This window comes from Panthera uncia, chromosome X (genome assembly GCF_023721935.1).
Source record: "Panthera uncia isolate 11264 chromosome X, Puncia_PCG_1.0, whole genome shotgun sequence".
Taxonomy (NCBI): Eukaryota; Metazoa; Chordata; class Mammalia; order Carnivora; family Felidae; genus Panthera; species Panthera uncia.
The window spans coordinates 121,565,639-121,592,676 of NC_064817.1; positions in this window are offsets into that span (position 1 = coordinate 121,565,639).

Genomic DNA, 27,038 nt, shown 5'->3' on the forward strand with positions numbered 1-27,038 from the left:
TGGTTCAAGGCAAGTGGCTGGGCCTGCCCCCCTGTCTTCCTACTGACCATGATTAGCATATTTTAGCTGATGACTTGTTGGGAGAGGAGACGTGGTACTCTCTAGAAAACTGCCTTTGCAAGGTTGCAGCTAAAGCACGAGGAGCAGGAAAGCACCTGGCCCACCAAAGATGCCCTGTCTGGTGTGTCTCCAGAATCATCCAGCCACCATGCTTGACTAGGCATTGGGGATAGTGCCCACCCTCATAAGCTGTGTCTCAGGGAACTCGTCCGATGATAGGTCAGAGGGGTCATGGTCTGAGGGTGGCTGGTAGGACAAAGTTGGCCCCTGGAGACCCACAGGTTTATTAAATCTACTTTTACTCACTCTTTTTTAGACTTTTCCCCCAACCCCTCACCCAGGCCTCCTCCACCCTACACTCCTGGGGGGATTCCCCCACCCAGGCTGTCCTTCCTTCACCACCTTGGAGTCCATTAACCCAAGCCACCCTCCACCCAGGATGCCACTGTCCCTGCCACATGATGGGGAGCACTGGGCCAGACCACCGTCACCCCATCACTCAGGCAGTCTTTCCCTCCCACTCCTTGGAGACCCCCACCCATGCCATCCCCAACCCCACACTGCCTTCCCTGTGCTTTGGACCAAGACGCCTCATCATCTCCAGGGGAGTTCATGTCACCAGAGACCCTCCCTGCCTCGTGTTCTAGATGCCTTTTGAGGTGGGGTGGGGCTCCGTAAACCTAACAGCAGTGCTCACCAATTAACATGCACTTATGTGGCCAGCCCTTTGAGGCCTCCTGCTAATGAGGGCTGAGGGTGCCAGATTGCCTGGAGATCAGCTGTTGAAAAGGGGGAGTGAGAACTGGACGCCAGGTCGTGAGGTTCTGACCCCACCTCTTTTGGTGCCTCCGCTTTGGACCCTCAGTTTCCCATCTCTAAAACGCGGAAGTAGCAGCCCCTCCATCCTGGGCTTGTGAACACTAAAACGTAGTGATGAATGTGAAGCATTCTAGGACAGAAAATCGTTGCAAGCCTATGTTCCCCAGAGAGACTAATAACCCGCTACAAGAACAGGCAGAGGGTGCAAACAGGCAATAAGTGGGGTTGGAAAACCTATCTGTGAAGGGTTAAACAGGAAATTGTTTTGGCTTTGCAGGCTACATGATCAGTCATTCACCCCCACAGTTGTGGCAGGAGAGCCTCCCTAACCAGGGTGTATACTAATCTGCTCCAATTCAACTTCACTGGCCTGCTGCGTTAGGGCCACAGGCCATAGTTTACTGATGCCTGAGTTAATTGAAAAGGAAGGGCATTATAAAGTTCACCATCAATAATCAGGAGATACAAACTAAAACCACAAATCATTTTGCATTCATCAGATTTGGAAAAACTTCCAAGGTTATGAAGAAACCAGGGTTTTGCACACTGCTGGTGGGCATGTAAATTAGGACAACCTCTTGGCAGGGTAATCTGGCAGAATCTATGAATAGCAAATTATACAACACTCAGACTCCTGGAACTCTTCTAAGTTCTGTAGATAAATATTAACTGAACCCCAAAACTATCCTATGATTGAAGTATGTACTATTATCTCCATCTATAGGTGAAGAAACAGGTGCAGACAGAGTCTTCAGCTTCCCAGGGTCATTCAGTTTGTGAGTCATAGCAGCAGCATGATTGAATCAAGGCAGTCTGGCTCCAGAAACTTGCCTTGAGCTGAAAATATTACAACTTTAAAATGCCCACTCTCTGCAAGACCCAGCAGATCCACTGCTAGGTATAGCTCTCCTAGTGAAACATCAGTACATGATGTGTACAACAGCACATGCCCAAGGATGTTGGTGACAGTAAAACTAGGACGAATGTAAATGGTCATCATCAACTCCAGTTATACACCACAGCACAGGGGAAGTGCACTGCAGGTCCTCACCACGCCAGGGACTCTCCAAAATGACCAAACGGAAGAATTCCCCTCAGAAGAATCTCCAGGAAATAACAACAGCTAATGAACTGATCAAAAAGGATTTAAATAATATAACAGAAAGTGAATTTAGAATAATAGTCATAAAATTAATCGCTGGGCTTGAAAACAGTATACAGGACAGCAGAGAATCTCTTGCCATAAAGATCGAGGGACTAAGGAACAGTCACGAGGAGTTGAAAAACGCTTTAAACGAAATGCAAAACAAAATGGAAACCACAATGGCTCGGCTTGAAGAGGCAGAGGAGAGAATAGGTGAACTAGAAGATAAAGTTATGGAGAAAGAGGAAGCTGAAAGAAAGAGAGATAAAAAAAATCCAGGAGTATGAGGGGAAAATTAGAGAACTAAGTGATACACTAAAAAAAAATAATATACGCATAATTGGTATCCCAGAGGAGGAAGAGAGAGGGAAAGGTGCTGAAGGGGTACTTGAACAAATTATAGCTGAGAACTTCCCTGAACTGGGGAAGGAAAAAGGCATTGAAATCCAAGAGGCACAGAGAACTCCCTTCAGACGTAACTTGAATCGATCTTCTGCACGACATATCATAGTGAAACTGGCAAAATACAAGGATAAAGAGAAAATTCTGAAAGCAGCAAGGGATAAACGTGCCCTCACATATAAAGGGAGACCTATAAGACTCGTGACTGATCTCTCCTTTGAAACTTGGCAGGCCAGAAAGGCTTGGCACGATATCTACAGTGTGCTAAACAGAAAAAATATGCAGCCGAGAATCCTTTATCCAGCAAGTCTGTCATTTAGAATAGAAGGAGAGATAAAGGTCTTCCCAAACAAACAAAAACTGAAGGAATTTGTCACCACGAAACCAGCCCTACAAGAGATCCTAAGGGGGATCCTGTGAGACAAAGTACCAGAGACATCACTACAAGCATAAAACATACAGACATCACAATGACTCTAAACCCATATCTTTCTATAATAACACTGAATGTAAATGGATTAAATGCGCCAACTAAAAGACATAGGGTATCAGAATGCATAAAAAAACAAGACCCATCTATTTGCTGTCTACAAGAGACTCATCTTAGATCTGAGGACACCTTTAGATTGAGAGTGAGGGGATGGAGAACTATTTATCATGCTCCTGGAAGCCAAAAGAAAGCTGGAGTAGCCATACTTATATCAGACAAACTAGACTTTAAATTAAAGGCTGTAACAAGAGATGAAGAAGGGCATTATATAATAATCACAGGGTCTATCCACCAGGAAGAGCTAACTATTATAAATGTCTATGCGCCAAATACCCGAGCCCCCAGATATATAAAATAATTACTCATAAACATAAGCAACCTTATTGATAAGAATGTGGTCATTGCAGGGGACTTTAACACCCCACTTACAGAAATGGATAGATCATCTAGACACACAGTCAATAAAGAAACAAGGGCCCTGAATGATACATTGGATCAGATGGACTTGACAGATATATTTAGAACTCTGCATCCCAAAGCAAAAGAATATACTTTCTTCTCGAGTGCACATGGAACATTCTCCAAGATAGATCATATACTGGGTCACAAAACAGCCCTTCATAAGTTTACAAGAATTGAAATTATACCATGCATACTTTCAGACCACAATGCTATGAAGCTTGAAATCAACCACAGGGAAAAGTCTGGAAAACCTCCAAAAGCATGGAGGTTAAAGAACACCCTACTAACGAATGAGTGGGTCAACCAGGCAATTAGAGAAGAAATTAAAATATATATGGAAACAAACGAAAATGAAAATACAACAATCCAAATGCTTTGGGATGCAGCGAAGGCAGTCCTGAGAGGAAAATACATTGCAATCCAGGCCTATCTCAAGAAACAAGAAAAATCCCAAATACAAAAAACCTAACAGCACACCTAAAGGAAATAGAAGCAGAACAGCAAAGGCAGCCTAAACCCAGCAGAAGAAGAGAAATAATAAAGATCAGAGCAGAAATAAACAATATAGAATCTAAAAAAACTGTAGAGCAGATCAATGAAACCAAGAGTTGGTTTTTTGAAAAAATAAACAAAATTGACAAACCTCTAGCCAGGCTTCTCAAAAAGAAAAGGGAGATGACCCAAATAGATAAAATCATGAATGAAAATGGAATGATTACAACCAATCCCTCAGAGATACAAACAATTATCAGGGAATACTATGAAAAATTATATGCCAGCAAATTGGACAACCTGGAAGAAATGGACAAATTTCTAAACACCCACACTCTTCCAAAACTCAATCAGGAGGAAATAGAAAGCTTGAACAGACCCATAACCAGCGAAGAAATTGAATCGGTTATCAAAAATCTCCCAACAAATAAGAGTCCAGGACCAGATGGCTTCCCAGGGGAGTTCTACCAGACATTTAAAGCAGAGATAATACCTATCCTTCTCAAGCTATTCCAAGAAATAGAAAGGGAAGGAAAACTTCCAGACTCATTCTATGAAGCCAGTATTACTTTGATTCCTAAACCAGACAGAGACCCAGTAAAAAAAGAGAACTACAGGCCAATATCCCTGATGAATATGGATGCAAAAATTCTTAATAAGATACTAGCAAATCGAATTCAACAGCATATAAAAAGAATTATTCACCATGATCAAGTGGGATTCATTCCTGGGATGCAGGGCTGGTTCAACATTCGCAAATCGATCAACGTGATACATCACATTAACAAAAAAAAAGAGAAGAACCATATGATCCTGTCAATCGATGCAGAAAAGGCCTTTGACAAAATCCAGCACCCTTTCTTAATAAAAACCCTTGAGAAAGTCGGGATAGAAGGAACATACTTAAAGATCATAAAGGCCATTTATGAAAAGCCCACAGCTAACATCATCCTCAACGGGGAAAAACTGAGAGCTTTTTCCCTGAGATCAGGAACACGACAGGGATGCCCACTGTCACCGCTGTTGTTTAATATAGTGCTGGAAGTTCTAGCATCAGCAATCAGACAACAAAAGGAAATCAAAGGCATCAAAATTGGCAAAGATGAAGTCAAGCTTTCGCTTTTTGCAGATGACATGATATTATACATGGAAAATCCGATAGACTCCACCAAAAGTCTGCTAGAACTGATACATGAATTCAGCAAAGTTGCAGGATACAAAATCAATGTGCAGAAATCAGTTGCATTCTTATACACTAACAATGAAGCAACAGAAAGACAAATGAAGAAACTGATCCCATTCACAATTGCACCAAGAAGCATAAAATACCTAGGAATAAATCTAACCAAAGATGTAAAAGATCTGTATGCTGAAAACTATAGAAAGCTTATGCAGGTAATTGAAGAAGATATAAAGAAATGGAAAGACATTCCCTGCTCATGGATTGGAAGAATAAATATTGTCAAAATGTCAATACTACCCAAAGCTATCTACACATTCAATGCAATCCCAATCAAAATTGCACCAGCATTCTTCTCGAAACTAGAACAAGCCATCCTAAAATTCATATGGAACCACAAAAGGCCCCGAATAGCCAAAGTAATTTTGAAGAAGAAGACCAAAGCAGGAGGCATCACAATCCCAGACTTTAGCCTCTACTACAAAGCTGTCATCATCAAGACAGCATGGTATTGGCATAAAAACAGACACATAGACCAATGGAATAGAATAGAAACCCCAGAACTAGACCCACAAACGTATGGCCAACTCATCTTTGACAAAGCAGGAAAGAACATCCAATGGAAAAAAGACAGTCTCTTTAACAAATGGTGCTGGGAGAACTGGACAGCAACATGCAGAAGGTTGAAACTAGACCACTTTCTCACACCATTCACAAAAATAAACTCAAAATGGATAAAGGACCTGAATGTGAGACAGGAAACCATCAAAACCTTAGAGGAGAAAGCAGGAAAAGACCTCTCTGACCTCAGCCGTAGCAATCTCTTACTCGGCACATCCCCAAAGGCAAGGGAATTAAAAGCAAAAGTGAATTACTGGGACCTTATGAAGATAAAAAGCTTCTGCACAGCAAAGGAAACAACCAACAAAACTAAAAGGCAACCAACGGAATGGGAAAAGATATTTGCAAATGACACATCGGACAAAGGGCTGGTATCCAAAATCTATAAAGAGCTCATCAAACTCCACACCCGAAAAACAAATAACCCAGTGAAGAAATGGGCAGAAAACATGAATAGACACTTCTCTAAAGAAGACATCCGGATGGCCAACAGGCACATGAAAAGATGTTCAACGTCGCTCCTTATCAGGGAAATACAAATCAAAACCACACTCAGATACCACCTCACGCCAGTCAGAGTGGCCAAAATGAAGAAATCAGGAGACTATAGATGCTGGAGAGGATGTGGAGAAACAGGAACCCTCTTGCACTGTTGGTGGGAATGCAAATTGGTGCAGCCGCTCTGGAAAGCAGTGTGGAGGTTCCTCAGAAAATTAAAAATAGACCTACCCTATGACCCAGCAATAGCACTGCTAGGAATTTATCCAAGGGATACAGGAGTACTGATGCATAGGGGCACCTGTACCCCAATGTTTATAGCGGCACTCTCAACAATAGCCAAATTATGGAAAGAGCCTAAATGTCCATCAACTGATGAATGGATAAAGAAATTGTGGTTTATATACACAATGGAATACTACGTGGCAATGAGAAAAAATGAAATATGGCCTTTCGTAGCAACATGGATGGAACTGGAGAGTGTGATGCTAAGTGAAATAAGCCATACAGAGAAAGACAGATACCATATGGTTTCACTCTTATGTGGATCCTGAGAAACATAACAGAAACCCATGGGGGAGGGGAAGGAAAAAAAAAAAAAGAGGTTAGAGTGGGAGAGAGCCAAAGCATAAGAGACTGTTAAAAACTGAGAACAAACTGAGGGTTGATGGGGGGTGGGAGGGAGGGCAGGGTGGGTGATGGGTATTGAGGAGGGCACCTTCTGGGATGAGCACTGGGTGTTGTATGGAAACCAATTTGACAGTAAATTTCATATATTAAAAAAAAAAAAAAAACAAAAAAAACAAAGCTCTTTCCAGTGCCCTCACAGATTTCTTTGTAAGTAGGTTTCCAGATGTGGTTTAGGTTCTTCTAATCAAATTCACTCAAACAAGACCTTTATCTAAGAGTGAGTTAACTGGGAGAGAGTCAGGGTGTGAGTGAGTATCCTAATACACCCATCGGTTGTGGACCTAGCAGCTGCCTAGTTGCAGCACCACCAGCGTCTCATCTTGACAGCCTCACTGTGGTTGATAATTTGTTTCTGGAAGATTAACCTGGAGTTCATTTCTTCAGCTCTCCCAACAATCACATAAGCTTATTTAATGCCTCTGTAATATACCTCTTTCTCCCTAAACTCGCCAAAATGATTTTTTTCCTCTGCAACTAAATTTAATCCTTGTAGAAATTTTGTGTTTCTTTTTTCCTATTTGTCTTTGGTTATTTTTCTACCATCTTCAAAACATGTTTTGTAGGGATGCCTGTGTGGCTCAGTCAGTTAAGCAGTCAACTTCAGCTCAGGTCAGAATCTTACCTGACCTTCGTGGGTTTGAGCCCCGCGTCAGGCTCTGTGCTGACAGCTCAGAGCCTGGAGCCTGGAGTCTGCTTCGGATTCTGTGTCTCCCTCTCTCTCTCTGCCCCTCCCCCACTTGCACGTGGGCTATCTCTGTCTCAAAAATAAAACCATTAAAAAAAGTGTTGTGAAGGGGCGCCTGGGTGGCGCAGTCGGTTAAGCGTCCGACTTCAGCCAGGTCACGATCTCGCGGTCCGTGAGTTCGAGCCCCGTGTCAGGCTCTGGGCTGATGGCTCGGAGCCTGGAGCCTGTTTCCGATTCTGTGTCTCCCTCTCTCTCTCTGCCCCTCCCCCGTTCATGCTCTGTCTCTCTCTGTCCCAAAAATAAATAAAAACGTTGAAAAAAAATTAAAAAAAAAAGTGTTGTGTTACTCATGGTTTCTTCTGGGCAAAAGTAACAACGTGGCTAATTTTGTTGTAGACTTTAGGAAGAATCGTGGTTACCCCTCTTGCACTTCTGCCATTGTCATGGAAAGAACACATCCCAACAGCCAGGTAACCTTCTGGTCCCAGAAGAATGAGAGACTTGTAGAGTAGGGCCATCCTTAGCTGCATGATGTTCCATAGTATGAAGGTACTGAAATTTATTTCAATATTATTCTATTGATGGACACTTAAGGCTTTTATTCAAATTTCTCACAAGTCCAAACCATCTTTAACAAGCATTCTCATAGAAACACGTTACATACACATATCAATATTTCTGTGACACAGATGCATCAAGGTGGCATGATGATATGAGATGCCAAGGCCATGTCTCAGTCTGCTCAGGAGGCTATAACAAAATGCCATAGACTGTGGGGCTTAAACAACAGACATGTATTTCTCACGGTTCTGGAAGTCCAAGATCAAGGCACTAGCTGATTCAGTTTCTGGCAAGAATTCTCATTTTAGCTTAGGGATGACTGCTTTCTCTCTGTGCTCTTACATGACACATGGGAGACAGAGAGCCCTCTGCTGTCTCCTCCTCTTCTTACAAAGGCACTAATCCCATAACACCAGGGCCACATCTCCAAATACCACCACATTGGAGTTTGGGCTTCAACATATGAATTGGTAGTCAGGGAACACAAATATTCAGTCCACAACAGTGGACCTTTTCTATTTTTCCAGAAATGGTGACTAAAGTCCACAGCTATGAAAAAAAAAAAGATTCTCAAAATAGAATTATCTCATTATAAATAAAGAAAACCACCTGCTCAGGACCTACCATTTCCCCACAGTGATTTCTGAAAGGCACCATTTCAAAGGTGGAGGAGTTGCCTTTGGGGGTAAACCACCCTCCTCTTCCCCAAGGTTCTCCCAATGTTAGGAAGAGTGTGAGGGCAAACCTCTCACGTGTACAGTCTGTGGTAGTCTGCAGGAAGTGGAGATTGATATCTTGTTCCAGTGTGGATATTTTCAGAGCCACTGGACTTGCAGACCACCCCAGTGCTCCAAGAATAGTGCGTATCAGGGCAAGGCCACTTACAGCTAAGAGCCACCTCCCCAACCAAATGGGTTACCTAAATGTTTGCTTTTTACAGCTAACAAAATTGCCTTCCAAAAGTCTGTACCAATTTACATGCCCCCAGTGGTATTTCCCTAAACTCTCACCAACACCATATACTATAAATGTTGTTCATTTTTGTTAATATGATGAATGAAAAGTGTTATTTTGTTGTTGCTTAATTGTAATTTTTTTTTTTTTACTGAATTGCATGTTTGCGTCATTTGGCTATTTTCTTACTGGAGTATTTCTTTTCTGTCTTAACGATTTGCAAGAGATTTGATATATAAAGACTATTGATGATGTTTCTGTTATGTATGTTGCAAACCTTGCTCCTTGTGTATAACTTTCACTTTATTTTTATTTAAGATACATGTGATATACAACAGTTTTCTTTTTTCTTTTTTTGTTTGTTTTGTTTTTTTAACGATTTCAGGAATAGCATTGAGTGATTCATCACATACATGTAACACCCAGTGCTCATCCCAACAATTGCCCTCCTTAATGCCCATCACCCATTTAGCCCATGTCCACACCCACCTCCCCTCCAGCAACCCTCAGTTTGTTCTCTGTCTTTAAGAGTCTCTTATGGTTTGTCTCCTTCCCCGTTTTTATCTTATTTTTCCTTACCTTCTCTATGTTCATGTTTTGTTTCTTAAATTGTAGATATGAATGAAATCATATGATATTTGTCTTTCTCTGACTCACTTATTTTGCTTAGCATAATACACTCTAGTTCCATCTACATTGTTGCAAATGGCAAGATTTCATTCTCTCATCACAGAGTAACATTCCATTGTATATATACAGCAAAACCGTGGTTTGCGAGCATAATTCATTCCAGAAACATGCTTGTAATCCAAAACACTTCTATATCAAAGCGAATTTCCCCATAGGAAATAATGGAAACTCAGATGATTCATTCCACAACCCAAACATATTCATATAAAAATGATTACCATACTATAATATAATACAAAATAATAAAGAAAATACAAAATATGAAAAAATCAACAAATTAACCTGCACTTACATTTGAAAACCTTCATGGCTGGTGTGAAGGAAACAAGAGAGAGGAGGGTGACTGTGTAGGACGACTTTCACCATCATTTAATGGAATCACTGCCATCTATTGGCTCAATGGAATCTTTTTCTTTTCATGCAACTTTAACAAGGAATCTATCCAATGACACTTGCTTTTGCCTTCTTTTGAGGATTTTGCAGAAATGTGACATTGCATTGTCATTAAACAGATTCATGGCTTGCACTGCTACAGCCTTATTTGGGTGGTGCTTTTCTACAGAATGCTTCACTGTTTCCCACATTTTACACATCTCCCTAATCTCACTGGGAGTGAGGAATTCCTCAGACTTTTTCTCCTCCTCCTCTGCAGACAAGATCTCCTCCATAACCTCTCACTGTTGCTCGTGATGCAAATCCATCAGTTTGTCGGTCGTCGGCTCCCAGCCATATTCCTCCACCAGCTCCTGAATGTCGTCCTCATTCAACTCCAGTCCCATGGTCTTTCCCAAGGACATAGTTTCATCAACAATTGGCAGCTGCTGTTCATGAGCAAGCCCCTCTAAGTCATGTCCAAGAACACAATTGGGCCAAAGTTTTCTCCAAGCAGAATTGAGGGTTCTCTTGGTGACCCTATCCCAGGCTTTATTGATGATCTTGAGGTAGTTCACAATGTGGAAATGATTTTTCCAAAACTCTTAGAGGGTAAGGTTTGTTCCTTCGGTCACCTCAAAGCATTGCTGAAATAGTGCTTTGGTGTAAAGCTGTTTAAAACTTTTTTAAAGTTTCTTTTGAGAGAGAGAGCATGTGCGTGAACATGCAAGTGAGGAAGAGGCAGAGAGAGAAGGAGAGAGAGAGAATCCCAATCAGGCCCTGCACTGTCAGTGCAGAACCCAATGCGTGGCTCAAACCCAGGAACTGCAAGATCATGACCTGAGCTGAAACCAAGAGTTGGATGCTTAACCAACTGAGCCACCCAGGCACCCCAAGTGTAAAGCTTTTTAAAGCTCAAATGATCCACGGGCTGGAGGATTGGAGTGGTGTTGGGAGGAAGGAACTTGCCCTTAATGAACTCGAATTCTTTCAGTAAGTCATCCTCAAAAACTGGAGAATGAGCAGGGGCATTATCCATGACCAGCAAGGCTTTGAGCAGCAGATTCTTCTCTAAAAGGTATTCCTTCACTGCAGGACCAAAACATCATTGATCCACTCAACGAACAAGATATGAATGACCCAAGCCTTGCTGTTGGACCTCCACAGAACATATGACTGGCTCTTCTGCACCTTGCATTTCCTGAAGGCTTGCGAATTCTCGGAATGATACACAAGCCGGGGCTTGACTTTGAAACCCCCATTTGCATTAGCACAAAACAAGAGGGTGAGATGGTCTTTCACGAGCTAGTGACTGGCATTGCATTCTCTTCTTCTGTAATTTACGTCCTCTTTTGCCTCTCTTTCCAAAAAAGCCCCATCTCATCACAGTTAAAAACTTGCTCTGGCTGGTAACACTCAGAAACCATGAGCTTGTGGAAGTCGGTAGCAAATACCTCAGCTGCCTTAGTGTCCTAACTTGCAACCTCTCTGTGCCTCACAACACTACGGATGCCATTCTCCTCTAAAGTTATCAAACCATCCCCTGCTTGCTTTGAAGCTTTCTTCGTTTTCTGTTGACATACCTGGCAGTTTACTTACGAGGTCGGTGTGCAAGGCTTTTGCCTTCTCATAGATAAAGTTCTTAGTCACATTATCACCTGCTATTTGCTCCTTATTTATCCAAGCCAGAAGCAACTTTTCTACATCTTCCAGAACATGTGGCCGTTGCTTTGATATTCTCATGACTCCTTTTGCTGCATCTAGCCCTCTTATCTCTTCTTTCTTCTTTAATATTGTGCAAATTGTTGATGTAGACTTCTTATAAAATCTTGCAATTTCAACCACTCTCACACATCATTTGTACTTCTCGATGATTTCCTTCTTCCACCATAATCATCTCTTCCTTCTTACCGCCCTTCTTTTCAACCTTTTTCTGCCTGACGGACATTGTATACACTTGCACGGATATTGACTATGGTATACATTAATAAACTTTTGTCATATACTGTACTTAATGTAACCGGCAATAAAGCAACAGAAGAAAGCCTCTATATCTGCAGGCAGTCTTACCTAGAATGAAACAAAGCATTCTTAAGCTCACTCATGTATGGAAAAGCAAAGGACTGTCCACAGGTGCTTTGAAGTGACGAAAAATACACTAGTGCCAGTTGTGGGGACCTTCCAACATTCTCAAAAATCACTAATTTCTGCCAAACACCACAGCCTGAAATCGAGCATCTGAGCATGGGAGATGATCATCCACAGTCCCACAGTGAGAGACAGAGAGAGATAGAAGAACCATTTGCTCAGTTTTGATCGTGTGACGTTCGGCATCACATACTACTCGTATTATGAGACATCGCTAGTTTATCAAGTTAAAATTCATTAGAAATATTTGCTCATCTTGCAGAACACTCGAAGAACAAGTTACTCACAATCCAAGGTTTTACTGTATACCATGTCTTCTTTATCCATTTGTCAGTCGATGGTCATTTGGGCTTTTTCCATAATTTGGCTATTGTTGATAGTGCTATAAACATTGGGGTGCATGTGCCCCTTTGAAACAGAATTTTTGTATCCTTTGGATAAATACCTAGTAGTTCAGTGGCTGGGTTGTAGGGTAGTTCTATTTTTAATTTTTTGAGGAACCTCCATACTGTTTTCCAGAGTGGCTGCACCAGTTTGCATTCACACCAAAAGTGCAAAAGGGTTCCCCTTTTTTTTCATATCCTTGCCAGTACCTGTTGTTTCTTGTGTTGTTGATTTTAGCCCTTCTGACATATATGAGGTGGTATCTATCAGGTTGGTTGAAGTACAGCAGCCCTTGACACAAGCTCATCTCTGAAGTTTTCAGACCCCAAGCTGCCCTCATCCCCACATCCTCTGCTGGGAAAATAAACAAGCAATCCTCTAGAGAAAAGTATCAGGACCCCTGGACTTGTGTGTACACAATATTTGAGGAAAAGAGAGCAGAGGATCCACCAAACCTTCTGGCCAATGAGTTTCCCCTACAAACTAAATGAGACCTGACCATAGGTGGAAACCAACTGCCTCATCCTTCAGGGGCAGAAGAGGTGGTGTGGTAGCACAAAAAAATGTCCTAAGACAATTTTGTTTTACTCACTCAAGCTCACCAGTCAGGGTCTTGCATACCTTCTCACCCTAAGGCTAAGACTAAAAGACCTGCAGTGGCTTCTTCTCACCTCTTCAACCAGCAGATTGTTAACCCTTTGGGGTAGACAAGAGAGAAAGAAGAAAGGGAAAGTTAGAGGTTCAGGATATCCAGGGGAAGGACCCTAAAGACTGCTTTGCTGGGTGTCTTTGTTCCCTTCTGACTCATATACATGTGTGGGGGTGGGTTGGCCTGGCAGTCGAAGCCAGTGCTGCTCTGGGCTTTGTTGCAAATAGTCTCTTTGGTTGACAATGTCTGTACTAACCTCTCTGGCACTGGAATGATGAGATCTGAGATCTTGGCGTGGTCACCAGCATGTGTGTGACTCCCATGTCTGTGTTTTTGACTGTGTTGCTAACTAGTGTGCTTTAATTTATAATCAATAATCTCTAGATGTGCATCCCTATTTGGGCATTTGCTACCCCCTTAAATGCCACTTGACCAATGTCTAACTCATTCATTTGCCCTACTCCCTTCTAAGTCAATGCCATTTTCAACTTTGCTGTCTCTATCAGTGTCTGGTACATATTATGGACTCACCAAAACATTAGATCCCTTCTCCAGCTCACCCTCCATAACATATCAGTAAACAAGCTATTTTAATGTGTGCATTTCATTTAATAAGCATTTACAGACACCTACCGTGAAGCGGGCACTGGGAAGAATATTGCTTTACAATATCTCTCATACCTATCCCTTCTTCCCTATTCTCATGGTTTTAGAGTCTGAGAATTCATTACCTCACAGAAAGGCTCACTATTAGCAACCTCATGGACACAGTCCCTGCCCTCAAGGAGGTCTATAGTCTGATGGGAGTGACAGAAAAGAAAACAGACAATGACAACATAATGTGACATGTAGTATATTAGGGGAAGTTCAAGGCCTTACCAAAGCACCCAGGAAGGGTACCTAACCAATTCTGATCAAGGAAAAAGTTATACCTTAGCTGGGTGTGAGGAATGAGTAGAAACTAGCCTTTCAGTTCCTTTTACAGCCTGAAGGGAGGAGGACAGAGAGAAGAAACAAAGGCGAATACATCAATCTCCACTCATCATCATTGGAGTGAGAAAATCCAACCATCCCAATCTCAAATGAGGAAGGTTAGACAGAGGGAAACATCAAAACGGAAAAAGGACTAACTGAATTCATGACTAACTCATCTCACTCACCACATACATGCACGTGGTTAAAGTAGCACTTTTCAAAGTAGGCTCTGTGGGCCAGCAGCATGAACATCCTCTGGGACTTGGAAAAGATGCAGATTCTCAGTTCCCACCCCAGCCCTACTATGTTAAAACTCTGGGGGTGGAGCCCAGTAGTTTGTGTTTCAATGAGCCCTGCAGATGGTTCTGATGCCTCCAAAGTTTGAGAACCAATGGCTTTCAGTACAACTTACTCATTTCCTGGTGGCTTTCAACTTTTGTCCCCAAGGAAGAATGAGAGAAGAAAGAAACATAGGTTTTCAGATTTTTAATAACTGTAAGATCTCAATGTCAGAATGAGAGAAAAAATTGTTCATCCCAGTCCTAGAGAAACCAGCCTGTTCTCTCACCCTCTCCTATACCCCTACGGTCTTCCAAAAGCCAGGTTTCATCAAGGAAAGGAGCAGCGTCTCTGTTGTGTGACTCTAGCTCTTCATATTCCTCACCTTCACTTCCCACATGAAGGGGCTCATGTCTTGATGGCACTGAATTCTACAAACACTGAGAAGTTTTGCAGGCAGTTTCCATCTTTGCCCCTGGGATCCAGAATACCACCCGAACAAAGCAGGAGCTCCCAGGGAAGGTGGGGAAGTGAATTAACTTTCCTTTCAGGCAGTCTAGGATGAATTGTCATATTCATTTGCTGTGCTCCAGTCACAAAGCAGACAAATAAGAGTCTAGTTCTGGTTGGGACCTCAAAGGCCAGGCCCAATGTTCTGTTTACTACATCAGTGCACTTCAAACATCTTTGCTGATTTCCCTTCAAAAAATTTTGTGAAACTATGTCACATGCACACACTTTTAAACTAGAATTTGAAATTTTTCATAAGTTTAAATAGTTGTAAAGATATGATTTCTGGCATACTGTAAATATTCATAATTTAAAACCACCCCTGCCTGAACATTCCTCGGGAAAGCTTTATCTATGCTCAGCAGTGTGCACACCTGGCTGTGAGGAGCATACACTAAGACCACAAAATCTTTCAGAAACCACCAATGGGGCTCGTTCTATAGCAAGCTCCTGATGAAGAGTGCCCTGGTGCCCCTGGTGTTCTGTGTGCATGTCCTAGGGCAGAGGACAAGCCAGTCATTCTGGAAGGGCCAATTCTAACCTCATGCAGCTGCACTGGTGTGAGTGGACTGAGCCTTTTTTTTTCCCAGGGACTCCATGTGGAGGGTTAAGGAAAGTAGCCTCTTTGCACTCAAAATATCCTATCCCATCAAGACTTTGGCAACATCATCATCATCTCCAAGGAGAAAGACCCCACTGATAGAGGGTGTGCATTTCCAAAAGTGGGATTCCAGGCCTGATTTCAACAATGCTTTGCACAATTATGATGTATTCACTTACCTAAAGCATTGATTTCTAGTTTAGCTGGGGGATAGAAAGAACTATTGTCTCTGCCCAGTGAGTGCTTTCCTTCAGAGGCCAACAGCCAATGAGTAGTGATTTGAGGAGCTCAATAGACTAAGAATCCAAGAGCTATAGGGAGCCTGGGTGGCTCAGTCAGTTAAACATCCGACTTCAGCTCTGGTCATTATCTCATGACTCTTGAGTTTGACCCCTGTGTTTGGCTCTGTGCTAACAGCTCAGAGCCTGGAACCTGCTTTGGATTCTGTGTCTCCCTCTCTCTCTGCCCTTCCCTCACTCACACTCTTTTTCTCTCTCAAAAAAAAAAATTTTTTTAAAGAATCCAAGTCAATAAATTACTTCCTGGTAGCTTTTTCAGGAACTGGATGCTTGATAGGTAATCCCCTTGTGCTTCTGAAAAGCAGGAAGTTTAGTAGAAAATGAACATGTGGGCAGACATAAGTACTTTCTCTTTCCCAGGGTTGTAGGCTAAATTTCACTCTTTTTTCTGTAACTATCAACCTTTCCTAACTAGTTGTTCCTCAGATTCCAAGGTCCAATTGAGGCAGGTGCAAAGGACATCCCCATAGGCACAAGCTTGCCAAGGACTTTGGAGTACTCTGAATCTGAATTACCCTACAGCCTTCAGTTGCTACCCCATTGCTTACAGTTCAGGGATGCAGTTAAGTCAAGATAGGTAATAATAAAGTCCAGTCCTCTTGCTACAGACACACAAAGGCCAACCATACTTGGTACACTTCTAGCTAGACTCACACTCTAGGAAGAGAAATACATGTCCCAGAGTCACATGGTTCCCAATATGGTTCAGGAAAGTAAGCCAGACTTTCCAATCTGCTGTCAGGTTGGGGAGAGGAGACCTAATTTGAGGGTTACCTTTGCTGGCCTTATCAAGCAGAGAGAGGCAGGAAATACAAAAGTATCTTGGCAAGAGAACCTCAGAGGAAACAATTAGAGATGTATGCCAACCACATTAATAAAGTTGTAAATAGCCTCTATGGGAAGTTATAATTGTAAACGTGGTCTGAGTGGAGCAAACAGACTGACTCTTTGAGCCAAAGAATGACAACAAATAATAAGTTCATTCTGCAACCTCAAAGCCCAACACAAGGGACTTCTGCACTCCTGGTCCAAAGCTGCATTTCAGGAATGGGTGATTCTTGTACAGACCCTAGAATTATTAGGCTGACAGACATCATTTAACTATGCACCTCTTCTGTTCCAGTGTAAGGCAAGCTTGTGCCTTATTATTATAGAATAATAAGGGTCCAAACACCAACACTTGAAGTTGACAAGAATAGAGCATTCATCTACTTAGCATGGAAACTGAGGACTAGGCTTGACCACCAGAATCCCAAGCTCAACTCCACCCTTCCTGGCTGTGTGATTGGGAGTGCGCTGTATGATATTTAATCCCCCTCAGCTTTAGAATTTTCCTCTTTGATGTAGAGCAAATAATAGTAGCTACCTCACTTCATTGTTTGGAAGAATAACTGAGAGAAGACATGTGTAACTAGTCTGTAAGTGGAGGTGTCCCTTCAGGAAAAAGACCAACCTCCTCCCATCCCAGAAGTGGGGTATCACCCTAGGGGTCCCAGCAGGGCGTTCACATCAGAACACAATGGTCTCATGTCAGGACTGACACATAAAGCATCAGTGGTCTAGGCCAATGCAACTCGTCTGTCTTTCCCCCAGTACAGAGGTGGAGACAGGCCTCAGACATGTTCCCAAGGGGTAGAGAGGTGGCTGAGTGTGAGCCCAAACTGAACAGCCCTTGTGCATAGGAGTCAGAAATGACACCATGGCTACTGGGGACCAGATGGGATGATGTACAAGAGCCAAGTCATAACACAAAGGGCCAAGGAACCCTCCTTTCCAACCTGGAAAGCCTCTCTTCAGTTGAGTTCTTGAACATGTTTAGTTTTCTTGGGTGCATGGTGGAAATAGAGCTGGGTCAACAAAAAGAATCTTTCCACTGAAGTTGAGACAAGATGCTGGAAATCAGGTGATAGTGTAAAGCCAGTAGTCAAGGATACTGACACTCAAAAGGTTTTTGATTAATTATATTTCAATAGATTACCTAAAATTAAATGGAAATTATCAGCTCTAAGTACAAAGTGGCATTGCTAAATATCCATGTAGGCTTGGGAAGATTTCTTCATGGAAACTTGAACATAAAATTGCTGAGGAATTCTTGAGAAATACATTTGTAAGTATTCACATAGTAATTATCATGTAAATGTTGATTTTTGTTTTAAAATTATGATTTTACTATACTGAGAAGATGAGGAAGAGGAAGATGTGTATGTGCAGGGTGGTTGCAAGGGGGAGTAGTGAAACAGAGTTATATTATTAACTTGCAGCATAGTAAATTGGTAGATAATGTGAAAGCTGAAAGTCAAGGAGCAGCAATATAATAATATAGTAATATATAATACAATAATAGCGACATTTAGTTGTTGTACCTGAGAAAAGGAAAATGAGGGGAAGTGGTACTGGAGGCTGTGGAATTATTTGACTTATGATATTACACCTGTGTATAACTTAGATTTTTTTAACTAAAATAAAAACTAAAACAAAAGGGGAATCCCACAGAATAAGTCATAAATACATTACAGGACTAAAGAATGAAACTGAGGACCAAGACCATACCACTGCAGGACAAATAAGCAAAAACTAATGTCCCTTTTTCAGGGGAGCCTAATGACTTCCCTGTGTAAACTTGCCCACTCAGGCCCACCTCACAGGCACCCCTGACCCTCTTTGCTTTCATAGCATGAATCACCTGATAACACTGAATCACTAACTTATTGCTATTTTCCTTCTCTTTCTTCCCCACTAGGATGTCAGCTGTGCAAGAGCAGGCATCTCTTCCGGTTTGGTTCACTGTTAGGTCCTAAACACCAAAAACAGTGACTGGCATAGAGTAGGCACTCAATAAGCATTTGTTGAATTAATATATTAACAAACTATAACACTTGGGTCGCCTGGGTGGCCCAGTTGGTTAAGCATCCGACTTCGACTCAAGTCAAAATAAATCTTGCAGTCCATGAGTTCGAGCCCTGCATCGGGCTCTGTGCTGACAGCTCAGAGCCTGGAGCCTGCTTGGGATTCTGTATCTTCCTCGCTCTCTGCCCCTCCCCAACTCATGCTCTCTCTCTCTCTCAAAAATAAATAACGTTAAAAAATTTTTTTTGAATACTAACCCTTTATCTGGTATGTCGTTTGCAAATATCTTCTCCTATTCCATTGACCGCCTTTTAGTTTTGCTGATTGTTTCCTTTGATGTGCAGAAGCTTTTTATTTGGATTAGGTGCCAATAGTTCATTTTTGCTTTTGTTTCCCTTGCCTCTGGAGACGTGTTGAGTAAGAAGTTGCTGTGGCCAAGGTCAAAGAGGTTTTTGCCTGCTTTTTCCTCAAGGATTTTGATGGCTTCCTGTCTAACTTTGAGGTCTTTCAACCATTTTGAGTTTATTTTTGTGTCTGGTGTAAGTGGTCCAGGTTCATTCTTCTGCATGTCGCTGTCCAGTTTTCCCAGCACCACTTGCTGAAGAGGATTTTTATTCCATTGATATTCTTCCCTGCTTTGTCAAAGATGAGTTGGTCATATGTTTGTAATCTATAAAGAACTTATCAAACTCAACACCCAAAAAACAAATAATCCAGTGAAGAAATGGGCAAAATACATGAATAGACACTTCTCCAAAGAAGACATCCAGATGGCTAATGTACACATGAAAAAATGCTCAACATCACTCATCATCAGGGAAATACAAATCAAAACCACACCTGTCAGAATGGCTAACATTAACAACTCAGGCAACAACAGATGTTGGCGAGGATGCAGAGAAGGATCTCTTTTGCACTGCTGGTGGGAATGCAAACTGGTGCGGCCACTCTGGAAAACAGTATGGAGGTGCCTCAAAAAATTAAAAATAGAACTACCCTATGATCCAACAATCGCACTACTAGGTATTTATCCGAGGGATACAGGTGTGCTGTTTCAAAGGGGCACATGCACCTCAATGTTTATAGCAGCACTATCAACAATAGCCAAAGTATGGAAAGAGCCTAAATGTCCATCGATGGATGAACAGATAAAGATGTGGTATATATATATATATATATACACACACACACACAATGGAGTATTACTCGGCAATCAAAAAGAATGAAATCTTGCCATTTGCAACTACGTGGATGGAACTGGAGGGTATTATGCTAAGCGAAACTAGTCAGTCAGAGAAAGACAAATATATGACTTCACTCATATGGGGACTTTAAGCTACAAAACAGATGAACATAAGGGAAGAAAAGCAAAAATAATATAAAAAAAACAGGGAGGGGGAAAAACATAAGAGACTCTTAAATATGGAGAACAAACAGAGGGTTACTGGAGGGGTTGTGGGAGGGGGGATGGGCTAAATGAGTAAGGAGCATTAAGAAATCTACTCCTGAAATCATTGTTGCACTATATGCTAACTAACATGGACGTAAATTTTAAAAATTAATTAAATAAAAAAATGTTTAAATACCCATCATGCCATGGGTATTAAGATTGTAAGTTCAGGTGCACAATTTTATTTTATTTTTTTTATTTTTAAAAAAAAATTTTTTTAACGTTTATTTATTTTTGAGACAGAGAGAGACAGAGCATGAACAGGGGAGGGGCAGAGGGAGAGGGAGACACAGAATCTGAAACAGGCTCCAGGCTCTGAGCTGTCAGCACAAAGCCCGATGTGGGGCTCGAACTCACGGACCACGAGATCATGACCTGAGCCGAAGTCGGCTGCTTAACCGACTGAGCCACCCAGGTGCCCCTTATTTTTTTTATTTTTTTTTATTTTTTTCCACTTCTTTTTATTTATTTATTTATTTATTTTTAATATATGAAATTTATTGTCAAATTGGTTTCCATACAACACCCAGTGCTCATCCCAAAAGGCGCCCTCCTCAAAACCCATCACCCACCCTCCCCTCCCTCCCACCCCCCGTCAACCCTCAGTTTGTTCTCAGCTTTTAACAGTCTCTTATGCTTTGGCTCTCTCCCACTCTAACCTCTTTTTTTTTTTTTCCTTCCCCTCCCCCATGGGTTTCTGTTAAGTTTCTCAGGATCCACATAAGAGTGAAACCATATGCTATCTGTCTTTCTCTGTATGGCTTATTTCACTTAGAATCACACTCTCCAGTTCCATCCACGTTGTTACAAAAGGCCATATTTCATTCTTTCTCATTGCCACGTAGTATTCCATTGTGTATATAAACCACAATTTCTTTATCCATTCATCAGTTGATGGACATTTAGGCTCTTTCCATAATTTGGCTATTGTTGAGAGTGCTGCTATAAACATTGGGGTACAAGTGCCTTAGGTGCACAATTTTAAATGCCCTCCTTAAAAATTGTACCAATTACATTCTCTTTGATGGTGGTAGCCATTTCCACACATCGTGGCCAGCCCTGACTGTTATCATGTTTTAAATCTCTATTGTTTATTGATGAATTTCACAAGAAGCTAACAAACTGAACTTTAATTTTTCACGTAAATTGTGAGTATTTACGGGTGGTCCTGCTTGGGAGTAAAGAAAGAAAAATGTAAATTCTGAAACTGTATTGGAAAACAATTGCTTGCTACAATCAAAATGAAATAGTTCATTTCACAAACAAAAAAAATTTCACTATAAAATTCTACTGAAGTACATCATCAAAGAAGACCTAAGTATATAGCATTCTATACCATTTTTAGTATAAAAGATACAATGCTATAGATAGTGGCTCTTGCTATTTTAATGAGTAAACTCATTCCAATCTCGATTTAAAATATCAACATAATGATACTAACGTCAAATGCAAAAATTTACATGGACAATAGGCAGGAATATATGGCCAAATATATGCAATTAGGTGGAATAAGTCCTAGGAAATATGAATTAAATAATAACTAAATACAACAACACAAATACTTTGGTACTGAAGAGGAAATAGGAGAGTTGATCAATGAAACAGAATTTTAAAAATCCATATGAAAATTTAGTATATGATAAAGGAGAAATTCAACAGACAATAAAGGCAACACTCAACAAATGAAATTTTAGACAATTGTCTTTCCACTTTACACACACACACACACATATGCACACATACAAAGATGGACCCCTATTTCATGCCTTATATCAAAGTAAATCCCAGGTGGATCAAAGAGTAAACATGTAAAAATGACACACTAAAGCTACTAGAAACATAAACAGGTGGATATTTTATCTTCTGAGAGTGTTGAAAATGTGTGTGAGTTCAGAAACCAGAGGAGAACAATAATAAATTGGCTATATAAAATTTGAAATGTATGTGTATACACTCGAAACTAATGTAACATTATATGTCAACTATACTTCAGATAGTTAGATAAATAAATAAATAAATGCAGTTAAAATAAAATCTTAGATTTGAATATTTTAAAGCTGCATATATTTTTATAGTTAAAACATTCTGTGTTTAAGAAATGTATAAGATAAAAAGATTTCCTATACACAAAAAAAGTTATGTATAGCAAAAGACAAATGGGAAAATATATCAATTTGAAGGAGCTAATTTTGTTAGCATACATTTTTTATTGTATGTATTCCAGTATATTTAACATAGAGTGTTATATTACTTTCAGGTGTACAATATAGTGATTCAACACTTCCATACAACACCCACTGCTCATCACAACAAGTGCACTCCTTAATCCCCATCACTTATCTCACCCTTCCCTCATCCACCTCCCCTCTGGTAACCATCACTGTTCTCCATAGTTGAGAGTCTAGTTTTTGGTTTGCCTCTCTCTCTTTTCTTTCCCCTTTGCTCATTTTTTTTTCTTAAATTCCACCTATGAGTGAAATCATATGGTATTTTTCTTTCTCTGATTTATTTATTTTCCTAACATTATACTAACTAGCTCCATCCACATTGTTGCAAATGGCAAAATTTCATTGTTTTTTATGGATGAATAATATTCCATTGTATATATATACCACATCTTCTTTATCCACTTATCTATCGATGGACACTTGGGATGCTTCCATAACTTGGCTTTTCTAAATAATGCTGCAATAAATATAAGGGTGCATGTATCTTTTTTAAATTAATGTTTTCGTATTCTTCATGTAAATACCCAGTAGTGGAATTACTGGATCATATTGTAAATCCATTTTTAATTTTTTGAGGAATCTCCATACTGTTTTCCACAGTGGCTGCACCAGTTTTCATTTCCACCAATGGTGCAAGAGGGTTCCTTTTTCTCTGCATCCTTGCCAACATGTTGTTTCTTGTGTTTTTTATTTTAGCCATGCTGACAGGTGTGGAGATGGTGTCGCGTTGTGGTTTTGATTTGCATTTCCCTGATGATGAGTGATGTTGAGCATCGTTTTATGTGTCAGTTGGACATCAGGACGTCTTCTTTGGAAAAGTGTCTGTTTATGTCTTTTGCCCATTTCTTCACTGGATTATTTGTTTTTTGGGTGTTGAGTTGTGTAAATTCTTTATAGATTTTGGATACTAACCTTTTATCAGATATGTCATTTGCAAATATCTTCTCCCATTCAGTACTTTGTCTTTTATGTTAACACAGATTTTTAAAGACAAAGCCAACAACCCAATATAAAAATAGGCCATGAATATGAACAAGGAGGTCTTAAGAAAAATACAAAGGTAGGGGCACCTGGGTGGCTCAGTCATTTAAGCGTTCGACTTCAGCTCAGGTCATGATCCCCGAGCCCCGCACTGGGTTCTATGCTGACAGCTCAGATCCTGGAGCCTGCTTCAGATTCTGTCTCCCTTTCTCTCTGCCCCTCCCTCACTCATGCTGTCTCTCTCAAAAATAAATAAATGTTAAAAAAAATAAAAATGCAAAGGTATATAAACAGAGGAGAATATGCTCAGCATCACTAATAACTTTTTAAAGACAAATTAAACAAAGATATTTTTTTGCCCATCAGATTGGCAAAAATTTAAATAATTTGCATCAGTTTGAGTGAGGATATGAGGCTAAAGGTACTGTCATATGCTGTTGATGATGGTGTATATTGGAGCAGCATCTTTGGAGGGCAAGTCAGTAGCCTCATTTTGATTTAAAATGTGCACACCAAGCTTAACCGTGGGGACACAGGGAGGGTCCAGATGGGCAGGGAAACAAGTACTTGAAGGAAAGAAAAAGACAGGCAGCTCTGTCTGCATCTCAGGTGAGGGGCTTGTGTTGGTCTTGCCCTGTGTACTGCAGAGAAAACAAGTCAAGATTGTGGAATGGCCTGAGGTGCAGGGAACCTGAAGATGCTCTAGCTTCTCTCTCAAACCCACGGTCAACGTCTGTCTTGTTTGGAAATTCTTTCCTGGAGAAAGATGTCCATATCTGGAAGACACCATTATTTAATCTCAAGACCATCTTACTGATGAACATAAGGGAAGGGAAGCAAAAAGAAGATCAAAACAGGGGCGCCTGGGTGGCGCAGTCGGTTAAGCGTCCGACTTCACCCAGGTCACGATCTCGCGGTCCGTGAGTTCGAGCCCCGCGTCAGGCTCTGGGCTGACGGCTCGGAGCCTGGAGCCTGTTTCCGATTCTGTGTCTCCCTCTCTCTCTGCCCCTCCCCCGTTCATGCTCTGTCTCTCTCTGTCCCAAAAATAAATAAAAAACGTTGAAAAAAAAAAAAGAAGATCAAAACAGAGAGGGAAACAAACCACAAGAGACTCTTAAGTACAGAGAACAAACTGAGGGTTGCTGGAGGGGTATTGGTGGGTGCATGGGTTAGATGGGTGATGGGCATTAAGGAGGGCTCTTGTTGGGATGAGCACTGGATGTTATATGTAAATGGTGAATCACAAAATTCTACTCCTGAAATCAATACTATACTATATGTTAACTAACTTGGATTTAAATTTTAAAAATTAATTTAAAAAGATCTCAAAGCCATCTTAGGACCTTTCGTTCAGTAACTGAATATTGCACCTGATTGCAGAAACTCCTAGAGACACTAGGGGCACAGTTCCTGCTAGGTGGAGACAGAAGAACAATCAATAAATGCTCATTTTAGAATTGAGAGCTCATGGTCTAGAGAAGAATCGTGGAAAAAGTAAGTGGAAGAAAAATATATGTTTCTTGGTCAACCTTAAGTGGGTAATTTCCTTATTCCTGAGCTGCTTTTCCATGCCATGACCCTCTCTTCTTGTTTCTCCTGACAGTGGCCTAGGATGTGACCTGGCCTGAAGGTGTGGTGGAAACAAGGCAGCTCTCACCACTAGATGATACCATACAGGAAGGTGCCAACAAGGACTCAGACAGACCAAGGTGTCTGCTGACTGATGTGTCTTAGGGTCAATGTCATTCACATGAGCTTGTTGCTTCACCTGAGCTGGCCGACATCTGGATTCCAAACCTCTCCTCCTACCATTCTCATTACCTGTTCTTCCTTCTGACCTGCTGGTGGAGATTTGAGACAGAGCCCTGAGGATGTTTTACAGCAAGAAGGTTTTGAAGTTATCCCACACCTAGACTGTCACCTGTAAATTTGGCAGCTTTTGGTAGCCGTGTTTGCTGCCATTCAGATAAGAGATCCAGAAGAAACTTGTCTTTAGAGAGAAAAGAATGAAGCAGATTCACAAGGATGAAAAGTGGAAAGAGAGAGGGAGTTCTGATGATGTTCGAGCCTCTGGTTCCAGTTTGCTCCTGAGGCCCAGCCACAGTCCTGTCCTGGATTTCTGGGAGACAACTGCCTACCCCCTAACTTGATATTCTTATAATAAATTCCCACGGCTTCCTGGGCTAGTTGTAGTTGGTTTCTGCTAGCTTTGACAAGTGAAATCCTAACTGGTGCATCAGTTTGTTCATCTTTCAGAAGGAGATCCACGTCTACCAGAATTGGGAATTAAGAGGGCTCCATCAGACACTATGTTCCAATTGTTCAGGCAGGTTGAAGAAAGATGGCAGAAGTTTAGACTCTGTGTGGTTCTATTTTGCCAGCTAAGAGATCTGGTTGAATGTGAAGAGTAATGAGGGAGGTGAGGCTGGAGGCCAAGACAATGGCAGCACAGTTTCTTTTATGACGTTGATGTGGCGACCAGAAGGCAGATTGGGCACATGTCCCCTCAGAAAGCCACTCCATGGTGGTGCCCAGCTCTTTCCCTGACATTGCCAAATGCAATTACTATTAGTATTAGGTTGGAATAAAGATTCCCATAAGCTTCTTCTCAGAAAGTTGGGCTTACAGAAGTTCTGTTGGGGCCAGATTTTTCTCCTTCCTCCAGCTGCCACATATCCCAACCTTACCTCCAGGCCTGGCCCTTCTCAGTTAGTGGATGTGATCCCCCAAGGTGCTGTGCTGACTCTGCCTTTAAAATGCTCTTGTGAACTCTACACAAGAACTACTGAAAGTGAGATTCACAAAACAGTGATGGTCCATGCAGCAACTTCAATAATGTCCCTCCAAAATTCATGGCCACTTAGAACCTATGGCCTAAGAAACATAGTCTGCAAGTTGATGATGGTCTGCAAACTGTTCCTGGCCTGTGAAAAGGACAGAGAGCAAGTATATATGCAAACAAGGTGAGTTTATGTGTGTTGAATATAATAATAAAAAATATGGGCTTGTATTTCATATGTCTTTTTTGGTTAATTTCACTAATAAATTCTACTATCTTTTACAAAAGTATCAATCCATTTTGGATTGGAAATAGTATTTTAAAAGAAAGAAAAAGAAAGGTCCTTCACAAAAGGAAGAAAGAAGAAAGAAAGAAAGAAAGAAAGAAAGAAAGAAAGAAAAAGAAAGAAAGAAAAACACTACTTTAGGGGTGCCTGAGTGGCTCAGTTGGTTAAGCGTCCGACTTCAGCTCAGGTCGTGATCTTGCAGTTTGTGAGTTCGATCCCCACATCCAGCTCTGCGGTGGTGGTGCAGAGCCTGCTTGGGATTCTCTCTCTCTCTCTCTCTCTCTCTCTCTCTCTGTGTGTGTGTGTGTGTGTCTGTCTGTCTCTCTCTGTGCCCCTTCCCCACTTGCTCTCTCTGTCTCTGTGTGTGTGTGTGTCTCTCTCAAAATAAAATAAAATAAAATAAGCACTACTCTAAACAACAGCTAATAAAAGGCTGCTGCTATTTGCTGCTGAACCCTCTCCCCCTTATAATGTGTATTTCATTTGTCGTTTCAGGAGATAT